At 49.4% G+C, this 14,060-nt stretch overlaps 1 protein-coding gene across 1 annotated transcript in view; it reads right to left on the bottom strand.

Annotated features, from left to right (window-relative positions):
• The window catches only part of ADAMTSL1 (ADAMTS like 1), a 941,617-nt gene that overhangs the window by 544,833 nt on the left and 382,724 nt on the right, over window positions 1–14,060 (bottom strand). The gene's annotated exons all lie outside the window — the stretch shown is intronic.

The raw sequence follows: 14,060 nt of genomic DNA on the forward strand, positions 1-14,060 counted from the left end.
GCTAGTTGTTACATATGACAATCTTCTGGACTGAATTGACCATTGTGACAAGCGGCATACGAGCCATAATGCGATTTCTTGACATCTTGAGTGACCATGAGAGGGGCCCCGGTTAAAGCAGTACAGGTTAGCTTATGGCTTTGAAGGGACTGCTCTACTATGTATATTATGGAACCATGACAATTGTGAATGGCCACGTGAAACTTAACCAATAACATGGCAGAAAAAAGGAGGCTGATCTTGCCATTTTGAGAGGGCACACAAAGTTTGCCACCACTTCAGTCACGCACACAAATGTTTTGATGCATTTTCTTGAATTGGATGTCTACATTTTATCACTAACTGCAAATCATTGAACAAACACACACACAATGATAGATGGATGGCTATCAACTACAAGGATAAAGTCCACCAAGGGATTCTGAGATAGCTGATGGATAACGAGCAAGGAGCTCGATTTCTCTGCAATCTCACTTGTAACTCAAAGGTGGAATTGAGAGGAATTCAACCATCCACACCGGGCGTGTACGCTCACCTGGGCTTTTTTGAAATTTTAAATAAAATTGAATGTTGGTAGATCAACCTTTGAAAAATGTGTGGGGCTAATCTGCACAATTTTTTGTATGCCCACTGCACGAAACACACCTAGACCTGTGTACTCTGGGTGCACACAGCGCCTGTCATTTTTAGCTGGATATGACAGCCAGGATTACACCATGTCATCTCAGAAGGGGGAGGGCCAAAACCTCCCCCCTGACATTGATAGCCTAATTAACTAACAAAGGCTCCATGGATCTACCCTGTTCCTTTGTTTAGCTCTGTTGCTGGTGGCAGCTTCGCATACTAATCAGAGCTTAATTCAAACAGGCCCACATGGGGCCTGGCTGCAGAGGCTAACAAAGGAGACAGAACCCCCAACACCCTTTCTTATGCACTGTGCCAACCTTATGCCAGCTCCCACCTTTAATATCGATTGACAGGGAAATGGCATGTCTGGGACAGCGTGTTACAGTAGTCATCCCCGCAGGTAGACCACATTCAGAAGGTACGAGTATGTGGATTGACGGAGAAAGAAAGTCTGGTCTTGCTGCAGCTTCAAGGGTGACCTGCCGCTTTAATCAGGAACCACAGAGAGCTCTGTTGACCAGAGATCATTACATACCCCGGGCTAGCCAGTGAGAATCCCTGAAACCATGCTTAACAGTGTTCCAGTTGATGTGCAAGACTGTCGGGGTGGGAGTTCCAGGCTCCAGTAGGTGGTCATCAGAAATTGTAGAAGATCTGCAAACCACAGTGCCCTTTCAGGAGAAGAGGTATTCTGCGGTAAGTTCATGGCAGAGTGCAGGGAAGAAGAGCTACACATCTGTGCATGAGGTCGCTTTGTGGTGAGACGGCAGAAGGACATGAGCTGTTCACCCGTTTACCTTTTATGTTGCAAAGCACACTGGATATGACCTCATGCATACAGGAGATTGTTAGTGGGGACCCAGGATTGGTTCATTAAGGTTGGCTTAGCCTACAACAATCACTGTAGCCCATTTGGATATAAAAGAGGGTTGAGCCCCTCTTTTGGGCAGATCATCTGAGGACTTTGCAAGGAGTACCAAGAAGAATTCTGCATTGAACCCTGGCTGATGGTACAGTCTACCTTACATCTTCTGCCAGTGGAGCAAGGTCAGGACCTCTAAGAGGGAAGCAAGATTCCTCCCCTAAAAATCTCCCAGGGAACAGAGGGAGATACTGAATCCAGAGGACCCTACAGCAGCTCCAGAACCGGTACCCAGCCAGCACACAGCATACCCTGCTAGGCTTTGCAGCAAGCTTCCTAGGTCGGAAGTGCCAGAGAGTCTCTGAACCAAACCAAGGACCGGGCAGCTGCCTGCAACACTCTGCTCAGCTTTGGGCCCTCCGCCTTAAAGGAGGACACAAGCCCAGTGAAAAACTAGGAGAAGTGCGTTGACAAACATCTACTGACGTCCGCACTAAAGGACATTTTCGAGCCATTCGAGCATCTCGAGCTACAACTGACTGCAGCACTTACTGTCGTTACGCTGCAGTCACTAACGTCATCAGAGATTCCTTGACCAGTGCATCAGAATTGCAGACCAGCACTGAGACAAGGATTCCTGACGCTGAGCCACTGTGTAGACCAGCCTGCAGCCATCTGTACAGCCTCACTCGCCGAACTGCCTGCCGCCTGATACCTGCAGCTGTCTCCCATCTTGAACTCTGTTGCAGAAGCTGCAAAGTACCCTGAAACCGACTCGATCCTGTCAAGCACCAATAACTCCTACAGCACAAGGTGCATTGTGGTTTTGTCAACATGCTTCTTCTCCGAAGGCCCCTAAGGACATTTTCTGACCCATTGCTCCCTTAGTACTGAAACCAAGTATTCTTGAACTATTGCGATTATTTACTATACAGACTTACCCTCCTGTCGGTATCCAGAGTGCATCCCTTTTCCTTCTTTGAAACTGTCTGTCCTCTGCATTCCTTTACTGGGTGGGTTGTATTTTGTTGTGTGCTGTAAGTGTCTGTTGTGATAATAATGAAGTAGATATTTTCATAGAACCTTGACTGGACAATGGGCCTCATTACGCAGTAGGAGGTAAGGGATTATCGGCACCGGTAAGGGTGCTGGTGCCGGTAATCCCTTACCTCCATATTCCGAGGTCCCTTAGCGGGTCCCTTCCTTAATGCCTGGTCTGACCAGGTGTTAAGGACGGGACCCGCTAAGGGACTTCAGAGCTAATTACGGTACCGCAAATTGCGGTACCGTTATTAGCTATTTTCCCATTCCCATTGAGCCCTATGGGGGCTCAAATGGGAATGGGGAATGGTTCTCAGAATGGGGACTTACCGGGTCCTCCAAGGTTGGAATGACCCGGTAAGTACCCATTCTGAGAACCCGGACCCGGTATGCGGTAAGGGGGTACCCATGGGGCTAATAGCACCATGGCTACCTCCTACCGTGTAATGAGGCCCAATGTCTTTTATCATTGGGTAATAATTGTATTTTCGCTGTGTTGCAACTAACCAATGATCCATGACCTTTCGGAGATAAGCCTGCCATTCCGTCCACGTTACCAAAGTTGGACAAGAAGATTTATAATTTGCTTGTATTTCCAATATGTTCGGATCCCTTCTGGGGTATTAGAGGTGTGGGACTGATTGTTTAGGAACAGATATTCATCCCTGGACCACTGGTGCCCCAGAAGTTGATTTGTCACAGGAAAGCAGACCATTGTTGAAAGGTACCAATCCATAATTGTATGTTGTGTATGACCCCAATATGTCACTTTGCATGGGGGTAAGGAGGGGGAGTTTTGGGGGAACCATATCAAACCATTTAAAGCATAATATTAGGTCCCCTATTCCCTCACACCAAAGCAACCCGACAATAAAAAAATACCTGGCATAGGAAATGCCATATCCCCCGTTTGTGGCGTCACAGCGGGAAGATGCAGTATTCCAAGAGGGAATTAGTTGTTAATGGCTTCCAATGGATTCCATAGACAACACGTGCATTTTATTTCTGGGGCAAATTGCTTTTCTTGAAATACCAGTGCCCTATTATAGATGCTCACCCATGCCTTGGTAAATAATCTACGCGTTCTTTGCTAAAGAGTTTCGGTGGAGTGTAGAGTCAACATTGTCATGGCCTCCTGGCGTCAGCGCCACATAACAAACCAATGGGGTACATTACTGTTGGTGTAACAGGCTTTTTAGAAGAGAAAGAAGTCCTCAGTTTGAAGGATCTTCATAAAATGCTACTGCAGTCTTCTTGCAGCCTGTCATTACTATGAAAGAGCAGGATTTTGAGCTGCACTGGGTCTGTAGAGCACTGCTTTCCAACAGGAACACACCTGGTCAGTTTCTGTGTAAGTCGGGGGCACTGCAACCAGTGGCTCTCCAGATGTTTTGGACTACAACTCCCATGATTCTTCACCACTGGATGTGATTGCCATGGTTGATGGGAGCTGTATTTAAAACATCTGGAGATCTAATGGTGGCAGACCACTGGGGTAAGCAATAGGGGTCCGGTTTTCAGAAAGTTTTGTGAAAAGTTGGTTTGCAACCTTTTTGCAAAAGAAAGCCAGGAATAGTTTAATGTGTTCTCTGCTTTGGTCATTAATAGATTACTAGGGGTCCGTGTTTGTAGGCGCTGAATCCGTTTCATCACCTAGCAGAAAGAGTCCATTGTGATAATTAATTAAAAGTATGGAATGGAAATGATAGAAGACACATTCGAATGAAAAAAATGCAAAACAAAATATAGAATGTCAAAATAAGAAATTTCAAAAAGTGGAATCTTAGCATTAATAAGCAGAGGCTGGGTGAAGGTGGAAGAGTAGTGACCAAAGGCTGGGTGAAGGTGGAAGAGTAGTGACCAGAGGCTGGGTGAAGGTGGAAGAGTAGTGACCAGAGGCTGGGTGAAGGTGGAAGAGTAGTGACCAGAGGCTGGGTGAAGGTGGAAGAGTAGTGACCAGAGGCTGGGTGAAGGTGGAAGAGTAGTGACCAGAGGCTGGGTGAAGGTGGAAGAGTAGTGACCAGAGGCTGGGTGAAGGTGGAAGAGTGGTGAAGCAGCTGGCAGCAGTATTGGTAGCCGGGTAGTGGGTGAGGGTTATGAAAGGCACAACCACCTATAAGAAGAGATTGTAAGAGGTAGGCGGGCAGGGTGTAGGCGCACTCTTGTGTGTTTAAAAACAATTACAGGGCAGTTTCCTTTCAATGTGTACACTTTCTAAAGTTTATGGGCCTCATTACACGGTAGGCGGGGAACCATGGCGCTATTAGCGCCATGGTTCATGCCGGTAAAATACCGGCACCGCCTTGGTGGAAAGGGGAATTACCGCCCCATTCCAAGGTTGGCGGGGGGTAATTCCCCCTTCCACCATTGCCCTTCCCCATTCCCATTTTTGCCCCATAGGGCATAATGGGAATGGGTAAGGCGCTAATTACGGTACCGCAAATTGCGGTACCGTAATTAGCTCCCTGGGTCCCTTTGCGGGTTGGTTTTTAAGGCCTGCAAAAAGCAGGCGTTAAATTCCCCAACCCGCAAAGGGACCTCGTAGTAAGGCGGTAAGGATTTACCGGTACCGGTAAAATACCGGTACCGGTAAACCCTTACCGCCTACCGTGTAATGAGGCCCTATATGTAGTATAGATGGCAATTGTTTCATATGAGTTCAGCATTTTCTTTCAAAACCTACCCAAATGTATCTTCTCACTTTAAGGATTAACAGATAACCTAACGGGCATAGTGTATTCTGAAGGGAACCTCCCCTGCCACCACTGATACACCATGGTCCCCATGCCCGGTTTAAGGAGGAATAATCTGATCATGACCACTCTTGCACTGCTGCATCTGTGGGGCGTGAGGGACAGTACGGAATCTGTAGACCACCACGTTTCCCGCCACGTGGAGAGGAGTAGGAAGGGGGTTTAAAGATGAGGGCCAGAGTTCTTGGCTGTTCGACACAGAGTGCAGGTCTGTCACTAGGATGTCTAAATCTAATGGGTTCGTCTTTAACTAGTTTTATCCCAACAAATCATTGACGAATTGCTTCTAACAAGAACCTTGGCTGGAATCCGGTCCAATCAGGGATGTTTAACCGCAAGATGATTTCGGTGGCAGATGTGCGGTTCAAGATCACACAGCCTAATATGCAAAGCCTCCTGGTAAGCAAAACAGAAAGACATTAAAAAGAAAGAGAACAGCTTGAATCCTCTGAAACCCCACAGCAAATTCCCCACAGGACTGTCAAAATAGTGGTAGAGACATTACAGAAGGTTGTCTGAAATAAATGTCTTTTCTCGTGTTACCATGATACCTACTAGGCGCAGCCTTTCCTTAAACATCGGCTGACTGGTAGCATTGAAGGACCCTGACAGATTCAACGAGGTTACGGGCAGCCACCACCCGTGACTATGATACCCTCAGATCATCGACTACCACAACTAGTAAAGACTTTGCCAGGTGGGTGGGGGGCCCGTCTAGGTGATTATGCCTGATTTGAAAAAGGCTGCGAGTTTCCAGAATCGAAAGAGATTTTTTACATAAAAAGATGCTTTGTAGTGTTACACTGAGTTGTCTCTTTAAGAGACATGGACAGAGTCACGTGGTCCGGCCACGTGACGCGTGACGTTGGGGGGAGGGAGTGCCTGCGGGCAGAAAGAAGTTGTAAGGTAAATAAAGAAGACGTACTCCAAACGCTCGGCGTGCCTGTCTTTATTACGCAGGCCCCTCCGGGCCTAACAACTGGCGACGAGGTGTCTTCCAGGGCCGCCGAGTCCTCCTCCTCCTCGCCCACGGCGCCAACCCAGCTCCGCAGTGCACGCCGGGCGCTATCGGACACGACCCGCGAGCGCTCGCCTCCTTCTTCACTCCGGCTCCTACGACACGCCGATCCAGGCCCACCAGCAACACACTCCTCCGAGGCTACCAAGACACGCAGGAAGGGCGCGTATACGATCCCTGAAAAAAAAAAAATAATAATAATAATAATAAAACGGATCCTCCATGTATGCTACAGCGACAAGCCTGATCCCAGGCCCAGCTCCACGGGGGCTCCAGCGGCAAGCCTGATCCCAGGCCCAACCCAGCAGCAGGCCCAGGCCCAGGCACCCACCAGCACGCCTGACCTAGGCCCGGCCACCCACAGCAAGAGACCGACGTCGAGGGTACGACCACCCGCCTGCCACACCATACAGGCTCCGGAGACCGCCAGCGGGACCCCGGTGAAAGGTGGGTGTCACCCTGCGCTGCCCGCCAGCTCACAGCACCTGCCACCAAGGCAACGGTCCCCCAGAGACAGACACACGCAAGTGAACTGCACCGCTCACCGCTACAATGAGCGCACCCCAAGATCAGCAGGCCCCGGGCCCCCCTACCCCAGCGGGGAGCACAGCAACCACGGCATGGCGCATGCCCCCCCCCTTCTCCATGATGCCGCAGGCAGATAAAGGCCCAAGGTGGGTCGAGTGGTTGGAAGATTTCAACACCTTCATTGACGCCGCGGGTGAAGAGAAGTCCCCAAGACTACGCAGCATGTTTCTGAACCTCGCGGGGAACGACATTAAAATACTACTGAAAACCATTCCACCGGCAGAGCAAGCGGACTTCCCAGCCCTTATTGCAGCCCTGAACAGACGGCTGGTGATTGAACCCAACAGGGATTACGAAAGATACATTTTCAATCAGTGCACGCAGAGGGCAGATGAAACGGTCGACGAGTTCATCACCCGCTTACGAATAAAAGGTGCGAACTGCCAGTTCCACGCGTTCTCCCTAGACGAAGCCATTAGGTTGAGAGTGATTGAAGGGTGCGTATCCCAAACGCTAAAGAAGAACTGTTAAAAAAACCCGTCACGATTGATGAAGTCAGCCAGATGGCAAGGATCCTGGAGAGAGTCGAAAAGCAAGTGACGCAGATAACTGGCACCGCCTCCTCCAAGCATGATAACAGCGAGGTGATCGCAGCCATGCAGGCCAATAATGCCAGGACAACAGAGAGAGGACCCAACCTCACCTACTCAACAATTCAGAGAATGCAACGCCAGTGTTACCGCTGTGGAATGCCGTATCCCCATGCAGGGACATGCCCCGCATTGTCCCAGAAATGCGGCAACTGCGGGAGAGAGGGACATTTCCAATCGGTCTGCAGAGAGGGCAAACCGTTCCCAACCCAAAGACCGCCAGTCGCCTCACAGTTCAAAATACCCTACAGGAATCCACAAAGCCAAGGCTATCCATCGCGCCCTTTTCAACAAAACCCGAGAAGGTATGTCAGGGTAGTTGAAGACGTCTACCCTTCGGAAGAACCCCAAGGCGACGGAGAATATGAACAAATATCCCGCATTAGAGATGAATATGACGGGCCCCCAGCACCCATCTCTCACTACGAGGTGGACCAACAGCACCCCGAAGAGGAAGGTTATCAGTTTGATCACTATCGGCAAGATGAATACGTCAACCTCATCATGGACGAAGGACAAGCACGCGAGGCACCCAAGATACCAATGGAAATAGGAGGCCACCAATTCTGTTTCCTGGTTGACTCAGGAGCTACGGTCAACATAATGGGAGAAAAGGAGTTCCACCAAATTCTCCAGAAACCGGCCTTAGTGCCTTCTGAGTCCAAGATATATCAATGGGGCGCCGACACTCCACTACAATCAATTGGCTTCTTCGCCCGTCACCTCATTCACGGCAACCGTGCCATAACGACAAGCATACACGTAATTCGCAGTCCAACGAAAGGAAGGTGCCTCCTCAGCAACAGGACGGCCTCCTCCCTGGGACTCATAGACATACACGTCCGAGATGGTGACAAGATCTACACATCAGAACCAACCCAAGTAGCGAAAGAGAGCGTGTCAAACGTCCAAGCGGAACCCAGGGAGATGGACTCGATATCAAAAGACACCATCCTGAAAGAATTCCCCCTCACCTGCAAAGGCCTAGGAAAGTTGAAAGGACCCTCAGTTAAACTACATATTGACCCCGCAGTTCGCCCGGTTCCCCAGCACCCGAGGAGAGTCGGGTTCCACCTCCAAGCTGCCATGTCAGCTGAACTCAAACAGCTCCTAGAAAATGACATAATTGAACCAGCAGTGGGCCCGACCCCGTGGGTCTCCCCACTAGTCATCGTGCCAAAAGAGGGGGGACAGCTCAGACTCTGCGTCGACATGCGCGTCGCCAACACCGCGATCCAGCGTGAGCGACACCCCGGCCCCCGAATCGAGGACATGATCGTCCAAATAAATAAGTCCACCCTTTTTTCAAAACTGGACCTTAACCAGGGTTACCACCAACTGGTACTTCATCCAGAATCCAGAGGCATAACCACATTCGCCACGCACGATGGCTTATTCCGGTATAAGCGCCTTAACTTTGGCATTTCGTCGGCCGCAGAGATTTTCCATGAAACCATCAGGCAAATCATTCGCCCAATCAGGGGAGCACTTAACTACAGCGACGACATCCTAGTATTTGGCAAGTCGAAGGAGGAACACGATGTAGCTCTCCGCGCTACCTGCAAAGCCATTCAAGACGCTGGACTCACCCTCAACGTCGACAAATGTCGATTCAGCAAGACCAAGCTGAAGTTCTTTGGCCACATATTCTCCGCGGATGGAATGACACCGGATCCCGACAAAGTGGCGACAATCTTCAGCCTACAAGAACCAAGGCAAATAGCGGACGTGCGATCGTTTCTGGGGATGGCAGGTTACTGCGTGAGATACATACCCCATTATGCCACAATCACGGAACCGCTCAGGAAACTCCTTCAAAAAGAGATGCTCTTCGCCTGGACGGCAGAATGCCAAGATGCGTTCGACTCCATCAAGCAATACCTAGCGGAAGCCAGAAAACTTGCCTACTTTGACCCCAGCTGGCACACTGAAATCGTGGTCGATGCAAGTCCAGTCGGGCTGGGTGCCATCCTCGCCCAAACAAATGGAACAGACACCCACCCGAGACATGTGGTGGCCTATGCCAGCAGAGCTCTCTCGAAACCTGAGTCCGCGTATTCGCAGGCGGAAAAGGAAAGCCTAGCAGCAGTCTGGGCATGCGAGCATTTCCACAACTTTGTCATAGGAAAAAAATTTACCCTAATAACGGACCATCAAGTCCTCCTCTCACTGTTCGGCAACCCACGAACCAAGATGCCACCACGAATTGAACGGTGGGGTATCCGCCTGCAGGAATATGATAATACATCGTCCGGGGGGGAACACAACCCAGCGGACTACTTGTCGAGACACCCCACGGGAGAAGCCACACAGCGAAAGGGAGATGTAGAATACATCAGCTATGTCACCACAAACGCACTCCCTCCGGCAATTTCACTCGAGACAGTCGCAGAGGCGTCAGCTGCTGATCCGTCCATAGCACTGGCTATCAACCTCACAGAACACAACAGATGGAAGTCATACAGGAAGCTTCTGACGGAACATCCGGACGCGAATCGAGATGAACTGGAAAGGCTTGCAAAAGTTCATACAGAACTAGCCGTCAAGGACAAGTCCATACTCCTCCGAGGGTGCAGAATAATAATCCCAGCAGCCCTACGACCGGACATTATAAAGACGGCCCATGAAGGCCATCGCGGGGCAGACAACACCAAACTGCAACTTCGATGCCATGTATGGTTCCCATTCCTTGACGCGCTAGTAGACCGATGGGTACAAAACTGCATGGCATGTCAATGCACAACCAGGGCCGAAGCCCCCGCACCACTACAGTCACTTCAGATCCCCGATCACCCATGGGAAAGAGTGGCAATAGACTTTTACGGGCCCCTCGAGTCTGGCGAGTACCTACTACTGTTCATTGACGAGCACTCTCGCTTCCCAATCGTGAAAAAGTCGCCGTCAACAGCCTTTGCCCACATAGCAGCTGTCTTCGACGAGGTTGTGAGCGAGTGGGGCATACTAGAAGTTATCAAGTCGGATAACGGCCCGCCGTTCTGTGGTCACGACTTCGCAACTTTCGCCAAGCATCTGGGTTTCAGACACCAGAAGATAACACCAAGATGGCCACAAGCCAACGGGATGGCCGAGAGATTCATGTCATCAATCAAGAAGACCTTACAAAGAGCCAGACTAGAAAATGTTGACCCTCACCAGGCCCTGTGCAGGATGCTTCGGGACTATCGAAACACGCCACACGAGGCCACAAATAGGACGCCGGCTGAGATGATGGTAAAATACCAAGTTCGCACTCGCATCATAAGACACCCCAACAACAAACCGGAAGCAGATCCGGAAGTCCTAGAGCGAGATGCGGAACGGAAGGAACGGGCCTGCATCCGAACAGATGAGAAAAGAGGTGCTCGCCCGAAAGAGATCCAGGTAGGAGATGAAGTACTGGTCCAACAGACGATGGTCAAAAAGACTGACCCAAGGTTCTCCCCACAGCCGCTTCTCGTGACGGCCACGAAAGGAACCATGGTAACAGCTGAAAATGAAGAGCGGGAAATAACTCGGAATTTCTCGCAGTTTAAACTCACCACCGTTCAGGGCCAGCAGGAACGAGATCCCCCTGATCCGGGACCAATGCCTATGGACCCGAGAGACTCGCTGTGGTCACCACCGAGATTTTTAGCTCACCCAGGAGTGAGGAGAGCGCAAGAGACAGAAGATGATCCGGGAGAAGCCGCCAACGGTCGACCCCATCGGGTCGTGAAGAAACCGTTGTGCCTAGTTGAAGAATGTTAATGTTGTTGTTGCAAGGACATTTGTCCGGGGGTGATGTTACACTGAGTTGTCTCTTTAAGAGACATGGACCGAGTCACGTGGTCCGGCCACGTGACGCGTGACGTCGGGGGGAGGGAGTGCCTGCGGGCAGAAAGAAGTTGTAAGGTAAATAAAGAAGACGTACTCCAAACGCTCGGTGTGCCTGTCTTTATTACGCAGGCCCCTCCGGTCCTAACATGTAGTAGCTTACATTCTGTCAGCTAATACTTGCTCAGACAAAAATGGAGATTTGATTTGGTTCGAAATCCAGTTGTGATAGTGGGTGTCAGTGGACCAGTGAGTGACACGGCACTTCTGTATACAGTAGGTTCAAATATTGGAAATCGGATAGTGGATTAAAGTTAATGAAGAAGAGAATTTATGTGCACAGTTGGCAATGAATTGGCACCAATCGGCTGGGAATCATCTAGAAGAACCAGCAGTATGGTTCACTTGAACTTTATATGGAAAGCTAGCGAGAAATGGCACATCAGCAGGGACACAAAGCTTGTAGGTGTTGTTTAGTTACTAAGGCAGCCATTGGCTGCGCAAGCTAATCCCTAGGACCATTCCCAGCCACTTCCTGCCCCTCCCGCCCAAAACACAACATCCTGGCATCTCTTTGAGCTAGCTTTATCAAGCCTTATGACCAAACGGTGTGCTCCAAGTGCCTGTCCGTTTTTTTCTAAGCAGTCTCCTGAGCGTTAATTACTTAATTGGAGCCGTAAAGGCCCTACTGGTGTAATACTAATGTATTGACCATGTCTGCCTTCAACCACTTGATAGTACTATAAGTGCCCTTCAATGAAGTCCTTTTAAAAAAAGCACTGGCAAATGAAATTATATGCCTGTGCACTCGCACCATTTTGGAGCTGCTACCATCGATGGCCAGTTAAAACCACTACAGCAATCTCTGGCAAACACCTTTCCTATGCATGCAGAAAAGCCAAAACTGTTGGCATTGCCAATGCTTGTTTTTCTTACTCGCTCGCAATAAGACTACCAATACCAAAAACAATTGGCTCATCATTTCACTTTAAAGAGGAGATTCAGTATCTCATTACCCGCATTAGCAAAAGCCAGATCACAGGTATGTCCACTGACTTGTGTGAGACTGATCATGTTGAAGAGAGGGTGATTTCATGTTTCCCATGACATCACATGAGGCAGTGTGATCTGCCCATACATTAAAATCTCCAAGGGGTGTGAGATGGTCAAAGGCAACAATTCGTTAACCTACTCCATCTAAACACGAGGACGCACGAGTTGCGCGCCATGCCGGCAGGCAGTACTTTGAAGTGCATCTAGTGTGGCGGTATGCCATGGCTTACATTAAGCCAAAATGCACTGTCAATCAGAAATTGAGTTGGAATCCATGCTTTTGGGTGTCAAATATGATGTACTTTTCCTTCCAGGCCCATTGATGGCAGGAATTACGATTTTTTCCAATAAAACCCAATTGGAGTCGGGATCCTCAGGCCATGTAGGACTGTCTTGATCCACAACTCGGTGGCGAATCTCATAAGAGGTCTTCAAACGGTGAAGTATCTTGCACTCTGATGATCCACGGAGAAAAGCAAAACACACACTGGAAAAATGGGTAATGCTGCCAGCTCACCATGGGACATTCCAAAGAGACTGCAGACGGATCCGGTTGTGGGAGCATGGCGAACACTTGGCACGGTGTGATGTCACTGCAGCTTCAGAAAAAGGCTAGCGGTAAGATAACAGCAAGCATAATTTCTAAAATTGACATCACCCTTTGCAACCCTACCTTTAACATTCAAAGTGCTAATAGAACATTCTGAACACGTTGTACTTTTGTTGTTAATCAAGGTCTTGAAGCAGATGTGGGCACTACCTTATGCTGGTGGAATGTGCCGAGCTCGAGAAAATATGTGAAACCATCCGGTTCTGCGCTTGGCATTAGCAGCGTGCCGAAGTGCCAGGTGTCGGGCATAATGGCATTCCAAGGTTCTGTGCCAACAGGTTGGAAGATGTAGTGCTACACTCCAAGCTGAGCTTTCTCTGCACGGCCCTCTCATCTCGAGCCTCCATTAAGTGTATGGGTTCTCGGTGGAACTCTGGGCCACTTGGATTTGGAGGCAAAGGCGCACATCTCCAATTGGCTGTTACAACGGATCATCTCGGTTACTTCAGGCCACACGGCTTGGATCTGGGAGCAAGATCCCATGTTGAAACCTACTTCACTACGCCGCCATTCCTATTATTTCCTGCCACCTTGTGTTGCTCGCGATAGTACCAAAACAGAGAATGCCCAAAATGTCGAATTCCCAAATCCCGTAATTCGAGACACGATTTTTACCACATATATACGTGGGTAAGGGTGGTTTAAGTAAATCAAAAAGGTTGTGGGTTGTTAGGGGGCTGTGGGGGAGGGCGGTCACCCCCCCATATATATATGCAGTAAAAAGGGGTACAATCGAAATTATTTTTTTGCAGTATTCACATAGATTCTGTTGCTCTTGATTTCCAATGATAGGTTATTTTTTAATTTTTTATTTAAAATAAAAAAAAAATGTGTTAGTGAGCAGGTGATTGGTGGTAAAGACCATGCGGCGCACCCCCCTGCAATGAGGTTGCAAACTGCAGGTGGCTGCATGTTAATGGGTTTGTGGCCAAGCAGGGGACTGTGCTTACTTACCCCGGGCTAGCCAGTGAGAATCCTTGAAACCGTGCTTAACAGTGCTCCAGTTAATGCGCAAGACGGTCAGGGTGGGAGTTCCGGGCTCCAGAAGGAGGTCATCAAACATTGTAGAAGGTCTGCGAACTACAGTGCCTGTTCAGGAGAAGAG

The sequence above is a fragment of the Ambystoma mexicanum genome, chromosome 6p (assembly GCF_040938575.1).
Source record: "Ambystoma mexicanum isolate Mex_15411 chromosome 6p, UKY_AmexF1_1, whole genome shotgun sequence".
Taxonomy (NCBI): Eukaryota; Metazoa; Chordata; class Amphibia; order Caudata; family Ambystomatidae; genus Ambystoma; species Ambystoma mexicanum.